The following is a 16,506-nucleotide window of genomic DNA, read 5'->3' on the forward strand; positions in this document are numbered from 1 at the left end:
CCTGGTCAGCAAGTGGACGGGCTTCCCCTGACAGCGCTGACTGGGGCTGTCTGAACCGCCCGGAGGCTCCCAGAGGAGTCGAGTCAGCTGCTGGGCTTGAGCAATCCCAGGGGTGGTACACTCTAATAGTAGCATTCTGATGATGGGATCAGCCAAGAATGAATTCACAGAAAGTTCTCAGAAAGTCTGATGTCATGTAAGGACCTCAATTACCCAAGTAAAAGAAGAAGAATGTGAAGTGGGAACGTCCCCTGTCATCTCCTGGCCTAGATCCAAAGGGTATGAACACGCCACAGGAGGAAGCGGCTCTTCCTCGGCTCCTGCGCCGCTTCCCACATTTCCAGGCAGGGCTCTGTGAGTAGGTTTTCATAGGTAAATCAAGATCTTAGAGCGAGAAAGAATTGCTGAGAGTCACATGTTGTTTGGTCCCATGCATAACATCTGCAGGAGATGGATGGGACCGAGATGTCTGCAGCGGGAGAAGCCTGGACTTCAGAACCAGAAAACCGACACTAATCTCAGCGACTACACCTACCCTGTTTCCCAAAAAATAAGACATCCTCTGAAAATAAGACCTACTTACAGGAAAGATAAGATGTCCCCTGAAAATAAGACCTAGTGCATCTTTGGGAGCACACCTTAAAATAAGACACTGTCTTATTTTCGGGGAAACAGGGTAGCTGTGCCTGGGGCAAGGCATTAGTAATAATACTGCTTTTAACAAAATAGTCTTAGTAATCAAATGGCATAATGTATCTGAAAGTGCCTCCTAGGCCAATGACTCTCAGACTTCAATAAGTACAAATCACCTCCAGATCTTGTTAAAATACAGATTTGGATTAGGTGGGTCTGGAGTAGGGCCTGGGAATCTGCATTCATAACAGGTTCCCAAGTGACATTCCAGGCTGCTGGTCCATAGAGTGTATTTTAAATAGCAGGGTGGTGGAGAGTAAAGTGTCACACAGTGATCAGCTGTCATTAGCTTATATGAACAAGTATTCAGGGAATGACATTATTTAACTTTTATGTTTTAATTGCCTCCCTTCTTCCCTGACTCCTCGCCCAACCCTACATATCAACCCACATACCTGCTACAAATCAGATGCTCACCTGACGAAGCAAAGGTTTCTCCTTTTGCTCAGCTAACTTTTCATTGAACCCTACTTAAAATGACAACCAGCAGAAGAGGAGGCTTAGGAAAAAAAATGACTCTTTTTCACTAAGTTTTGCCTATGATAGTTTCACAATTATTTCTGGGTACATCACGTATTTGGTAACTGTGATGAGACAAATAATACATGTGCACGTGTGTATATGTACATATTTTTTAAGGCGTGGTGTGCTACCTTTTAAGAGAGAATTAAAGGATATTCTCTTAAAAGGAACCCTTGGAAATCATAATATAATATTTGTGTATCATGTACATTTGCATATCTGTGTAATGTTTCATACACAGTATTTTACTATTTTCAGGGCACTTTTCTATACGGCACCTTCTTTATACTTTGCAGATGTCGGTACCATATTTACAGATGATGAAACTGGAATGCAGGCATGAAGGGAGCTGCTCGAGGTCGTACTCATCATTACTACAACACTAAGACAAAATCCAGTGCTAAATCCCAACCCGGTGTCCTTGCCTTTGTCTCCTTGCCCACCACAATGACTCAAAAAAGTTACGGCCTGGTATGTTGACCCTTGGTTCTGACTCAGGCTGCCAGTAGCAGAATGAATGAAAAAGGTGGCAAATGCCCTAGATTCCAGGAGTGTGGGGCGCTCCATCAGCAGAGTCCATAAATGTGGACACCTCTCATCCTAATCAGATGAAAACCTACTCCAACCCTGAATTTGGAGATGAGTCATTTGCGTGTTTCATTTCCAGCCTAGAATGCAGTGTCCTATTCCTTTTGGAATGTTTACGGATGAGAGTTAGAGTGTCGGGGTGGAGGATAACTTGGTTATTACAGTCATCCCAAATGGGTGCTCAGTTTTCTCCTTTCTAAAAATGCTCTTCTTACAGACTCTGCGATACGTCCCTGACCCCTCCTACTCCCAATGATCTCACTCTCTTCTCTTTGCCTGTTCAGGTTCCGCACAAATGTGTGTGTGTTGGTGTTTTCCATGCCACATAACACTGGGATTTCTTTATGGGCAGCAACAAACGTGTTTCATGCTTCATTCTACACAGAAGGATGGAAATAAATACATAGATAATTTTTATATACATACATAATTTTTACATTCAATAAAAATTACATTGACTTTGGAATCAAATAATCTGGATCAACTACCCCATAGCCATGTGACCCTGAACACTTTACCTCTGAGCTTTTGTTGGTTCATCTAGAAAATGAGAATATTAGCACTTACATCACACGTATGTCATAAAAAGTAAATGAGAAAAAAAGTGTGAAAGCATTTTGCAAATTCATAAGAGCTTTACAAATATAACAAATGTATTAATAAGTTATTTTAAATGGAGAAGTCTGCCCGCTTATCATCAGTCATTCATTTGTATTTACTCTCCCCAAAGCAATTTACATTTCTTTGTCCTGCTATGCAATAAAAAGCAGACACATAGAAAGGAGAGTATTAGAAGATGTCTTTGTAAAAGTGGGAAAGATGAAAAGTTCTAAGATTCAGTGAAAGCTGATATAATCCAGATGCTGAAAATATTCATTAATAGCTGTCAACACTATAGTTTCACAAAAACCCAGACACTAGGATTTGTTTGGGCCTAAGAAATTTCCTTTTACATTCTTAGTGTTTTTGCAAATGTTAAGTGAAGCAGCCTAACTACCAAAACCTCTCAGGAGAGGTCAGAATGAGCCCCCTGACAGACCCACCAGCTCACCCTTCCCTTCCGATTCACCCACTTTCTTTTGGTAACATCAAATACTTCCGGGTCTTGGCCTTGAGACCATCCCATAACATTTTCTCACCTCTCTCTCACTATCAACTCCCCCATCACAGGCATAACAGCTGCCACATCCTTGGTAACCACTAGGATTCAGGGGCTGTGTAGGTAATTTTCATTATTGGCCATCTTCAAATAGTCGGACAACAAAGTTGTTCTTGTTCCAAAGTTATAAAAACTAAGAGCCTAAGAATTTAAGCACATTGCTTAAAGTCCTTCTGGGGATCAGGTAGGACCAAGATTCAGCCTGGCTCCCTGTAATACTGGGCTCTGCTCTTACTATTAGGATTGGTTCTCTGTTAAACCCTCGCCTTTTTTTTTTAATATCAAAACTATTTGAATTTAATTACATGAACTATTTTAAAAACATTTTCAATCATTTGGATCTACCCACAGACTACTTTCAAATGAAATCATGAAAATACTGAATAACTTCCAGAAAAAATGCTTTTTGTGTTAGATTGAACGCAACAGATGATGTTTAAATGACAGGGAAGGAAAGTGTACAGCATGATAAACTGAGTGGCAAAATTTTTCAAATATAACTAAATGATTTCCTGTATAAGGAGAAGGGAGTAGTTCAATTTTTTTAAAAAAAATCACTAGATTTTAAAGCAAAGGAGCCAAGTCACAGACATTACTCTGTGATGTTGTGTGTGACTTTGGGTGAGCCTCTTCTCTAGACCTCAGATTTCCCATTTATGAGATAAGGAAGTTCTCTGAAATGTCACTTCCTCACAGTTTGCTATGCTGTGGAATTAGATTTTCTAGTTTTATTTCTCATCTTTCTATACTCACATCCCAACATTTCTTTCCTCTTCTTCCAATCTTTCCTTATTTAGCAATTAACGTCTTATTCTGGCATGCATCATAGTAGTCTCCCAACACACTACTGACACTATTTTTTATTTTTGTTTTTGAGATAGAGTCTCACTGTGTCACCCTTGGTAGAGTGCTGTGGCGTCACAGCCTACAGCAACCTCTAACTTTTGGGCTCAAGTGATTCTCTTGCCTCAGCCTCCCAAGTAGCTGGGACTACGGGTGCTCGCCACAACGTTGCAGTTGTCAGTGTTGTTTAGCAGGCCTGGGTCGGGTTGAAAACCACCAGCCCTGGTGTAACGTTGCAGTTGTCAGTGTTGTTTAGCAGGCCTGGGTCGGGTTGAAAACCACCAGCCCTGGTGTATGTGGCTGCTGCCGTAACCATTTAGCTTCAAGCATCGAGCCACTCACACTATTTTTAACTTAGTTTTTCTCTCCAAATTGACTGATTTGTAAAAGATCAGCTGTTTTCTAACTAATAATATCCATAAATTCACAGGTACAGATCGTCTTCCTAATACACATGAAACTCAATGCCTAACTTTAAAAAAATAAAATTTATCCACGTACACCCAAAAATGTTGTCTGTCATTCATTGCAAACAAATCACACTTTAAAAATTCAGATTTCCTAAAACTATTTGAACTCCACAAGGAAGCCATCTTAATACATACAATATGGAAGACGAATTCAGGAGAAAGATAAACCTAACACACAAAAGGTTAAAAAAAAAAAAAAGCACATTAAGTGGTGACATAAAATGTCACAAATTCTAATCGTGCCCCAGTAATAAGTGAATTACTCAGTTAATGTACATGTAAAATAGGAAAACAACTTCCTTCAGGGAGGTTTATAACATTCAAATGAAATAACGTAGGTAAAATATTTATTATAGCATCAGTTCTCATCAAAAGTTATTGCTACTGCCAATATCTGAAACATAGTTACTAGCCAGTCATTACCATTGGAAATACTTTCTTTAGTTACAATTAAACTATTTTTCTGCCTCTGTCAATGGACACCCTCCTACCTTAGTTAGCTCCTTTGACAAGACATTTGTATTCAAAACCTGACTCTCACTATGTTCCTGTTTCTGGTCTGTGGGAAGATAATCTGAAAGCAGAACTAATCTGACTTACCCTGAATGTTTAAATCCTTTCTGGCTTAAAAGTATGCCTTTCAAACCATTCCTGTCCGACAATCTATCCGAGTACACAGTACCATTAGCAGAAGCCTGAATAATTCACATATTCAGAGGTAATAATATTAAATATTTGGTAGAATGTTGATATTTATCAGGAGGTAAATGATAGACATATAGAAATTTCATTATATTATTTACATTAATATATGTTTAATAATTTCTGTAGTAAAATGCAAAAGGAAAGTTCTCTTATATATGTTTCCAAATTACTGCTAAAATATTGTAAAAACACATTACTTTAACTTACCTTCATTTTCTATCTTCAGAACATCTTGTCTCAATTTAATCTCAAGTCATATTATCTACCGGATATTATCTGGTCAGCAAATGTATTTACCTTCCTACATAAATGAAGCAACTTACATGTAGTCCTTCCTTTTTATGTAGATTGTGGCCCACACAAACTCATTGGACTTTCCATGCAAATTCACTGATATTTCCTGTTATTGAGTTGAGTTTTTTGGTATTTTTTTTCCCTGAACACTGATAACTGCCTTCCGTACATAGCCTTCCATAAGGGCATTTAATTGAATTCTATGAATCGAGGCTACCCCAGGCCAAACACAATTGGTAAAGGTGTACACTGTGTTTTCATGGCAATCTTTGAGTTCTTAGGTCCTTCCAGCAAGACTGGTTCCCCCTTCACTTTCGTTTTAACTTCCTCAACAACAAAGATGATGTTTTTCACTTTAGTAATAATGTGCCCCCAAATCACATGCAATGTATTTTAGCATACGAGTCCTCAGGATGTCATTTCAAAGAACTCTTCATGTTTAGAGACTAAAAATAGTTTGACTTCCATAAGAAACTAAAGTGATGAATTTCATAAAATTTAGGCCAGAATGAATGTGATATTTGGGAAATGATGTCCAGATATAGTAAATGAGAAAGGCTGTTTGCTAACTACCTCCTTCTTATTAGTCTAAATATGGAAGAAGCCCAAGTGCCCATCGACCCATGAATGGATTAAAAAAATGTGGTATATGTACACCATGGAATATTATGCAGCCTTAAGAAAAGATGGAGATTTTACCTCTTTTATGTTTACATGGATGGACCTGGAACATATTCTTCTTAGCAGAGTATCTCAAGAATGGAAGAAAAAATATCCAATGTATTCAGCCCTACTGTGAAACCAATTTATCAGCACCCACACTTCCATATGAAAGCTATAACCCAACTACAGCCCAAGATGAAGGGGAAAGAGGAGGGGGAGGATGAGTGGAGGGAGGGTAATTGGTGGGACCACACCTACAGTGCATTTTACAAGGGTACATGTTAAATCCATTAAGTGTAGAATATAAATGTCTTAACACAGTAACTAAGAAAATGTGTTAAAGGCTATGTAAACCAGATTGATGAAATTATTTCAAATTGTATAGAAAACCAGTACATTGTACCTCATAATTGCATTAATGTACACAGCTATGATTTAATAAAAAATGGGGGTCTAATTTTATTCTCCTTTACCACATATTCCTATAGTTATCCCTTGTTTCTACCACCCTTCCTGGGGGTATCAGCTCACCACTACTGCTATAGCCATGTTAACACATGCATAGAATTTAGGAGAGAAATACCTAACATAAATTACTGATACCCTGAAGATACTTTAAATATGTTTGTTGAACAAATTGTTGAATTATCATCATTTAAACCCCAGCCCAAACTCTTTTTTTGTTTGTTTAATGGAAAGCGAGTATCTTATAATATAATTGGCATTGAGGAACAGAGTTATGATGTTTAATGTATTGATCAGGGAGAGAAAAAAAAACTCTCTTGAGAGGACAAAGGACCATAAAATTATTTTATTAAAAAACATGCTCTTTCTCAAGGTTCCTGCTAGTCAAATGGGAAAGCAAGATTTCTGATGAACCCTGAAGTTCCTCAGACTTTGGTCCTGAGAGCCTGTGCAGAAGGGACTAGACTAGAACATAACCAAGGATACTTTCAAGTGTATTGCTCTGATTCTGGTGATTTTCTATTTAAAAACCGTGTATTTCTGTGATTTTTTTTTTTTTTATTGAGAAAGAAAGGAGGGAGGAATAAATGAAGAAAGAAATAAAGAAAAGGAAAAAAGAAAGAGAAATCACCAAAAACAAATGGTAGAGATAAAGTGCCTTCTTGATTTAACAACAACCAAAAAAAAAAAAGACAAAAAGAAAGAAAAGAAAAACATGTATCTGCTTGGGTGACGATCTCAGGTTATGTAAGTGACTCAGTGAAAGATGAAAAATTGTATTCACATGGCGCCCCCTATGGGCAGAACGATTGACTTTCAGCTCTCTGGTCACTGAGGCCTTGCAAGTGGCAGTTGGTTTGTAGGTGACAGCTGAAGCTGTGGCGCGGCTGAGAGAATGACACTCTTCCAGGAAAATGAGCTCTACTCTGCCCTGGATAATGAGATAAGCTAGGTAGCTTGTAAATACTGGAGAGCTGTGAAATTACTGTTGATTTTATTTGTGAGGACTACATTAAATGAGCTTGAATTATCAAGACATGGAAATAAAAATTTAACAAGACCACACGCTCTAGAGGCCACATTAAAATAAGATTTTTGCTATGATTTCTTTTGAGTCTATTCGTAACTGTAAATAACTGATACCTATAAATATTTACAAGAAATAATATGCTTTATAGAATGTAGATGTTATGAAACCATTTTCGTTAATCCTTCTCCTAGGGCAGAACTAAAACATCACCATCCCCTCAGTTGGATAGATGTCAAGACACAAACGCAGACCACAGTACTAATTTGAATGCAAATTAGTAACTGGGTTCAGGGAGCGCGTTGACACAAAGCTGAAGGATTTGCAGTTCACGAATCAATCCCCTTAGTACCACATGAGAATGGCTGAAATGTTTTCCTGCCGTTTCTGCTTCTAAAATTTATGATAACACATCAAGGCTCAGATCAGTTACATCCATTCTGCCAATGTTTTCTTGATTTTCATACTCAAGAAATATGCTTTTACTATTTTTTGCTCCTAACACATACCATTGTATGATCCTTTTCATATTTATGTGTGATAATTATGCACATGATGAGATAGTTGAAGACAAGAGCCACATATTATTTATTTGTTTGTTTGTTTATTTATTTATTTATTTATTTATTTTGCTGTCCCAACTTCTCCCTGGGATATGCAGAGATAAAATCAACCAGCTTTCTAAATGTGTGAAAATAAACAGTGCCTAGTGTGCACACAGAACATGGTAAAAACCCAAATCAGTGTTTCTGGATGAATGAATTAAATTGAATAACTGCTGATGCATGAATAAACACATTCATGAAGAAATGAATTCAGCAAAGTTTGAAAACAACTCAGTTTAAGATTCCTAGAAAGGAACATAAATCAAAGCAACATAAAGCAATATTATATAAACTGAGCAGAGTGCAACGGGAAAGCAGGGCAGGGTGCAGGTATGACCGAGGTAGGTTTGGGCTTATTATGGAACAGCAAGTTATGAACCAGGATACGAAGGATCTTGGCTAGTAGGTATATGCTTGTGTGCAAGCACTATACAGACAACACGGCCCTACCACTTTAAATTTATATTTAATATTTCATCCAGATCTTAGTGAGCTAGACATAGTACAGGATTTTAGTAGCTTATTAGACATAACATTTTGGCCTCTTCCTTTTTATATTTAATAATTAATACCTGCTCCTTAAATTAAAATGTGAAAATATAGAAATGTTGAAAAGCCATCACAAAACAAGAGAGGTTAAAAAGCCATCACAAAACAAGCAATTGGCAATAATCACAGTTACTATTTGGTGGACATACCTGGAAGGAAATAAGAGCAAAAACTTAAGACATGATTGCAAGAGGGACTTTACCTAACAATTGCAATCAGTGTAACTGGCTTATTGTACCCTCAATGAATCCCCAACAATAAAAAAAAAAAAAAAAAAAAAAAGAAACCCTAAGGTTGAATAGCAGCTCTTCTATTTTTAAACTGCATAATCACAGGTAAATTACTTAAACTTTCTAATCCTATTTCTTAATCTGTAAAATGTAATTGCAAACAGAGTCCACATAACAATTAAATGAATTAATGCTTGTTAATAATTTATCAATTTATCCAATGCCTGGAACATAGTAAATACTCATTAAATACATTTATTCAACATACATTTATTGAATGTTTACTGTGTGTCAGGCAATATAATAGGTGTTTAAAATATAGAAGTAAATAAGTCAAACAAGATTATGGAGCTTAAGTTATCATGTGGTTGAGTCACATAAAAAGTAAACAAATACACATAAGAATTATAAATAGAGAGCTGAGATGGAAAGTTACTAGGGGAGACCAATGTAGTAAAAGTGATCAGGAAAGGTTGTACCAGGGAGGTGACATGTAACTAGAGACTCAAAAGAATCAAGTGAGGATGGAAAGCAGTACAGTGCACTGGGGAGACATTCTGGATATATTAAGAAGTCTAAACATGGGAAAGGGCTTGGCATACTTAAGGGAAAGAAACATGGCCATTGTGAAAAGTGTAGGAATCTTGTGGTAGAGACTTTTGAAATTATTTTGAAGAGGTAGACAAGATTCTGCAGGGACTATAAGCCCCATTTCAACAAGTTTGGAATTTATTTTTGCATCCGTGGAGAACAATAGAAAGTGTTTAGCAGGAGAATAGAAAATTAGATTTGATTTTAAAAGGATAACTAATTTATTTAAAAATAAATAAATTGGAGATGGGCAAACTAAAATCTGGAAGACGAATCAGGAGACTTGTGTGTAGGAAAAGATGGTGGTGGTTTGTACTGACACGATGGTCATAGAAATAGAAGCAGATGTATTTGGAGACAGAACTTACATGTATAATTAATCATAAAATTAATCATAAAAAGAGAGAGAGAGAGAGCAATAGCAAGAAAGGATTTAGAGACTTTAGTCTTGAGAAGCCAGATTGATATGACATCATTTAGGAAAAATGGGGAGGAAGCATGTTTGGGCATGGAAAATCAAGAGTTTTGTTTTCAACCTATTAATGTGAAGGTACTTATTAGACATACAAGAGGAAATATTGTTCAGTCCATATGTTGACCCAAGGTTAAAATGAGCTGCTACTATACTACCAGCTCACTCAGTGATACAGAGCAGGAGTTTTTCCCTGAGCAGAGCTATAAGCTATACAGTTGATCATCTTCTTTAAATGGAAGAAGAAATGGCTTAAGGTAAATATCTATATAGACTCCTGGGAAGTAGAAATTGGTTTGTCTGGCTTCTAAGGACCAAGATCACATATATGAGATAAAGAAGTAAGAGGAAGAAAGACATGGATGGATCAAGGGGAAAAATCATCAAGTATAAGGTTATTTGGGTTTCACATTCATGCTTACCAGAAACCATTAAAGAAAAGATACTTATCTTGAGGATAACAGGATAATTCTTTCGGTGAGTGTCAGTAAACCTCTCTACTTGGTCTCCAGCTCTTGAGTGAAAGGAGTAGCCAGGGAACAGAAGTGGGGGTGCTCCATCGGCTATCATCTTACAGCGAGAAGGTGGCTATCCACAAGCCAGGAAGAGAGCCCTCACCAGAAAACTGACCCTACTGAAACTTCCTCTAGGGTTCTAACTTCTAGGTCTGTGATGAAATAAATTTCTGATTTTTAAGCAGCCCAGCCCAGTCTATGATATTTCATTACAGCAACCCAAGTTAACTAATACAGTAATCGTTCAGAAGCAACAAGAGCTCACAAAAACTTACATACAAATAAAACATTATGTCAGAACAAAGGATTCATTTTCTTATGAGGCGAAAGGTATCCACTGATTATGCCACATGTTGCATCACCAGGAAGCAGCTGCCCAGCAGCTGCCCTGAAAAAATGATGGAACGGCCTATGACATGTTTGGCTAGGGTACTGGCTCTTGAAAAGTATCCTGCCAGATGGGAGTATTATTCCCCACATATGCTTGGTACCAAAGTTCAATATATGGTGCTATATCCCTAATAGATAAAACGCATAGGTCTAGTGAAAAAAAATGAGAGTAGAAATAGATATGGCCTCTCATTTCATCCTGACTCACAGTGACCCAATTGGAGAATGTGTGCTGCCCATAAGTGCAATTTTTGGCTGTGCTAGATTAGAGCTTCTGGTTCCACGTTAGCAAAATATTCCCACCAATAAGATTTCTACTAAATCTAAAGGTATGATTACTACTTTGCCTTAGTCCACTTGTGCTACTATGCCAGAATCCCTGAGACTAGATCATTTATAAAGAAAAAATTTATTTTATCACAGATCCGGAGGCTAGAAAGTCCTGGATCAAGGTGCCAGCCTCAGACTTGTGAGGGCCTTCTTGCTGCATTCTTACCTGGCAGGGGAAGAGGGCCAAGGGAGCTATGTAGCCAAAGGTTCAAAGGTTGTCTGCAGCTTCTTTTGAAAGGGACTTAATCCCATCAGTGAGAGAGGAGATTGCATGGCTTAATCATCTCTTAAAGGCTCTACCTCTTAATACTACTGCTTTGGCAACACCTGAATTTTGGAAGAGACCAAGACATTCAAACCATAGCACAGCTGGTCACTCTACGCTTCTCCTGCTTGCAGACTAGCAGGAAAGTGATAGTGGTATGGAGATCCACCGTGATTACCATGAAGAGCTGTGGCTGCTGCTACACACTGGTGAGAAGTTGGGGGGTGGTATATTGTACCCAGCTCGGGGTGTTTCCTTAGTTATTCCAGGATTGGGATAACTTTGAAAAGGAAAATCAGCAACCGGGGTCTGTTAAGGGCAAGACACCTAGTGTCTTAAGAGTTTTCTGAGGTTAAGACCAGAGTTTCCACAGCAGACGTGAGAACCAGGCCTTCTGAAGTACCAGCTGAGGGTGCGGGTCCTCTCTAATCCAGTGGGTGAGGGAGAGGAAAGATGGTAAACAATAGTTACACCCTTAGGATCAATTGTTGGAGCCATGACTGTGGCTTACTCCACTGACTCTGTGTGTTAAATCTTTCCTTAGCAACTGTGGCGGGTTACCACCTTACAGACCTGATGACATGTTAATTTTAATGGAGAATACCAACGTACCTAGAGGCGCAAGGAGTGATTTGTTTCAGGCGCTCCTTGTTGTCTGCCTCGCACTTTCTTGATCTTACCTCTGGTTCCAGTCTCGAGTGCAGCACATCATTCTGGATGGTCCTCAGCCCACATTGCCCTGACGGTGCTTCACTTCAAACACACACCAAGCATATTTGGGAGCCTCTGTGACTCTGGCAGAAGTTTGCCAACCACACATACGTAATCCTGTGATCATTTAAACAGCAGGGGATGGGAGCCAATAGATTTGTGAGAAGTTCTCAGGGCAGTTGTTTTTTCTCACAGCTTTCTTTGTGACAGTTGAAGAAGACAAGGTTGTGGAATGGATGGGATTAGGACGTAACAGGAAATTAGTGAGCGATGTAAAATCCGCATATCATGGGCGGCGCCTGTGGCTCAGTGAGTAGGGCGCTGGCCCCATATACCAAGGGTGGCCGGTTCAAACCCAGCCCCGGCCAAACTGCAACAAAAAAATAGCCTGGCGTTGTGGTGGGCACCTGTAGTCCCAGCTACTCGGGAGGCTGAGGCAGGAGAATCGCCTAAGCCCAGGAGTTGGAGGTTTCTGTCTCTACAAAAAAAAAAAAAAGAAAGAAAGAAAAAAGAAAGAAAGGGCGGCACCTGTTGCTCAGTGAGTAGGGCGCCGGCCCCATATACAGAGGGTGGTGGGTTCAAACCCAGCCCCCGCCGAACTGCAACAAAAAAATAGCCGGGTGTTGTGGCGGGCGCCTGTAGTCCCAGCTACTCGGGAGGCTGAGGCAAGAGAATCGCTTCAGCCCAGGAGTTGGAGGTTGCTGTGAGCTGTGATGATGCCACGGCACTCTACCGAGGGCCATAAAGTGAGACTCTGTCTCTACAAAAAAAAAAAAAAAAAAAAATCCGCATATCATGTACTGGAGCACAAACAAACAATCCTGTCCTCATATGCCTCCAGTTAGTGATCATTGCCATTATTTTATTTTAAAAACACAAATGGTATAACACACTTTTTATTTAAATCTGGTTCTTTTAAAATGTGTATGCTATCTCCCTAATTTTTCTATACGATTAAGTATTCACCTGATTTATCCTTTTAAGAACATCATGCTGTATGATACCAGTATTTCACGTTTTCTTTAAGCCGTTCAGAAATTTTCCCATTTTAAATCTTATAACTGAAATACTCTGGTTTCTGTTCAGATCACATAAATCTTTTGCCTTAAATCTTCTGAAGGTAAATAAACTTCATTGTTTATAACTCTAATAACATCTATAAGATAATTTGCTTCAGTAATATAAATGATTTGTGAGTTTTTAGGTGAAAAATATTTTGTTGTATGTATTAAGCTTCTTTGATGATTAAGGAGAGTTAAATCCTAGTTCACATTTTTAATTAGTAATTCATATTCCATTTTTTGTTGTTTTTTGCAGTTTTTGGCTGGGGCTGGGTTTGAACCCACCACCTCCAGGATGTGGGGCCAGTACCCTACTTCTTGAGCCACAGGCACCGCCCTAATAATTCATATTTCTTTCTTGTGAATTCATGATTTTGCTTATTATTCAGTTGGGGAGTTAGTGTATTTCTTAAGGCTATCTAAGAGCATTCTGTAGGTTAATCATATTAACCTATCATCTGTCATATACATTGCAGATATCCATTTTGGAATGTTCTTTTCAATATGATCTGTGAAGTTTTACTATCAGTATTTAATTATCCAAATTTAGTGATATTTTTACTTGATAATTTAATTAATTGTATTCATGTCAGTGAACCTTCCTTTACCCTGTAATTATAAAAGCAACAATAATTTTCTAAAGTGAGTAAAAACATTTTTTGAGATACATTTCCAAAACAGCATGATACTTTTACAGGGAAAGCAAGCAGATCAGGGGAACACAACAAAAAGTCAGAAAAAAGGCTCAAGAGCTGGCATTTTAAATCAGTGAAAAAATCACAACATTGTTTTTATACTAGAAAAGAGAAGGTGGATCCTTAATTTAGTATTCCAGAATAAATTTAAGACACAACCAATATCCACATGACAATAATCAAAAATTCAAATGGTTAGAAGAAATGGTAGTGAGATTTATCATAGCTCTTTGTTAGAAAAAAAAAAAAATCCTCCTGCACAGCCAAAAAACCAAAACATATAAAGGATGCATGTATTTGACTATATTAAAAATAAAAAATTAGATGTAGAAAAAAACCTGTGAATTACCATGATTTCTCTCCTTGATCCTATTTGTTTAGCTTCCAGTCAGATTGATCCAGGGTTCTTTTCCTTTTTTCTTTAATTTTTGAAAGATATATGTACTATTGTCGTTATACTGACTACCCTTAAATATTTGACATAGACATCGAAAAGTATTGTTTTATTTCAGATTAATATGGGTACCTACAATTAGGTTACACAGTTTGCTTTTGTAAGGGTAAAGTCCAATTGCAATCGTGCCCATCAGCAAAAGGACAAGTATCTAAAACTATTTTAACCATATCTGTTGCAGTAAACAGTCCCATGACGTAGTTGCAGAAATGACCAGCAGTCGGAATTGTGGAGAAGCAGAGGTCTGCAGCTCGCTCAGGCATGCAGTCCTTAATTTTATTTCTTGCAAGCTTATATCCTCTTAACTACATTAAGTTCTGCACGTACACACGTGTATGCATTCTAATAATAAAATCAGTTGGCAACAAATGGTCTATATGATAAGAGTACAAAGAAACCATACAGAGCAACCACAAAAACTTATTCAGCCGTTTGGGAAAACAGGTGCAACCTGTAACTGAGATGCACATTAACTTACCTTGTTTTCCACTTCCAAGGTCCCTTCCAGGACATTCCAGAGACAGCCAGACTCTACCTTCAGGGTCTGCCTCCTGCATGCTTAGCTTTCTAATCACTTTGGAGGGTCTGAAAGGAATATCTCTTCATATGGACTCTCAGAAAGCTTCTTCAAACATAAGTCAATGGCACTCAAAGTCACATTGAGGTTACACATATCTTATTTACTTCTACCTTTATCCAACCCCATTGCTGCTATTTAAAAAAAATTAGTTACGACGGGCCCAGACATTGTGCTTAAAGTAGCAGGTGCACCAGAATGGTTCCAGCACCGGTTTTGACTGCTACGTCACCATGTTTTCCCCAGAAGGTCAGCTCTACCAAGTAGAATATGCTCCCAAAGCTTATTAACCAAGGTGGGGCCTCACATCAGGAGCTGCCAGACAGAAAGACTGCGCAATAATTGTCACACAGAAGAAAGAACCTGATAAATTATTGAATTCCAACACAGTGACTCACATATTCAAGATAAGGGAAGGCATTGGCCTTGTGATGACAGGAATGACAGCTGACAGCAGACCCCAGTGCAATTATCTGTGCTGTGAGGTAGATAATTGGAATACAAGTGCGGCTCTGAGATTCCCGTGGACATGCTGTGTGAAAGAAGTGACATGTCTCAGGTCTACACACAGAATGCTGAAATGAGGCCTCTCTCCATTGCTGTGTGATTCTAACGGGTGTAGATGAAGAACAAGGAGCTCAGGTGACGTGTGTGGCCCTGCAGGTTATGACTGTGGGTTTATCCCACTGCAGAAGGAGTTAAGTAAACAGAGTCAACCAGCTTCCTTGAAAAAAAAAGTGAAGAAGAAATTTGATTGGACATTTGGACGGTGGAAACAGCAATTACACGCCTGTCTACTCTCCTATCAATTGATTTCAAACCTTCAGAAATAGAAGTTGGAGTAGTGACAGGTGAAAATCCTAAATTCTTACAGAAGCAGAAATTGATGCTCACGTTGCTGCTCTAGCAGAGAGAGATTAAACACGGTTAGTTTACCAAATCACCATGCTGCCTGTCTGCGCGTTTGACACCAACAAACCAACATTGTGGAGGCCCCTGGATTGAGAAAGGAACCTCTGTCACTCGTCCCCCTGCTGTGAACTGGTCAGGACTCTGGATAAATAAAAACAATCCTTTTGGGAAAAAAAAAATTGAAAATTAAAATTTTTGTTACCCTCATTATTTAAAGCTGTTTTTTTAAATAAAACAACATTCAGGGTTTCTAATCTCATTTTCTGATTTCTTTGCTTGTCACATGCCAGTTAACATTCACTATTAAGTTAAGCTTTATTCTTGGTAGACTATATGAGTAAACTATATTGGTTATTTGCACTTTCAGAGAGAATCTGCAGGAATAATCATTATATTTCAAAATTGTTCAACCAGCTAAAATGTATATATAAGCTGGATATAAATTTCTACATTGAAAGTTATTTTATCTCAATAGTATATATATATTGCTACTTTGTCTTTTTAAATGCAGTATTACTGACGTTATTCTATTTCTTATCCCTTTGTAATTGACTTTTCTCTTCAGTGTAAAATTTACCCTTAGAAGTCGATTTATTTTCATTACTTCTTGTTAGGTTTCATTTTGTAATTTGTAGTCATGATTGTTTGTTCTTGTGTTTCTTTATTAGTCTTGCTTGGCAATTAAAAGTTCTTTTAATCTTAGAAGTCAAGTCTTTCTTC

The 16,506-nt window shown here is 38.1% G+C and overlaps 1 pseudogene; it reads left to right on the forward strand.

The window, feature by feature from the left end:
* Window positions 1-1,554: 1,554 nt before the first annotated feature.
* LOC128567479 (proteasome subunit alpha type-6-like) lies at window positions 1,555-15,795 on the forward strand (annotated as a pseudogene).
* Window positions 15,796-16,506: the final 711 nt, after the last annotated feature.

Source organism: Nycticebus coucang, chromosome 16 (genome assembly GCF_027406575.1).
Source record: "Nycticebus coucang isolate mNycCou1 chromosome 16, mNycCou1.pri, whole genome shotgun sequence".
Lineage (NCBI taxonomy): Eukaryota > Metazoa > Chordata > Mammalia > Primates > Lorisidae > Nycticebus > Nycticebus coucang.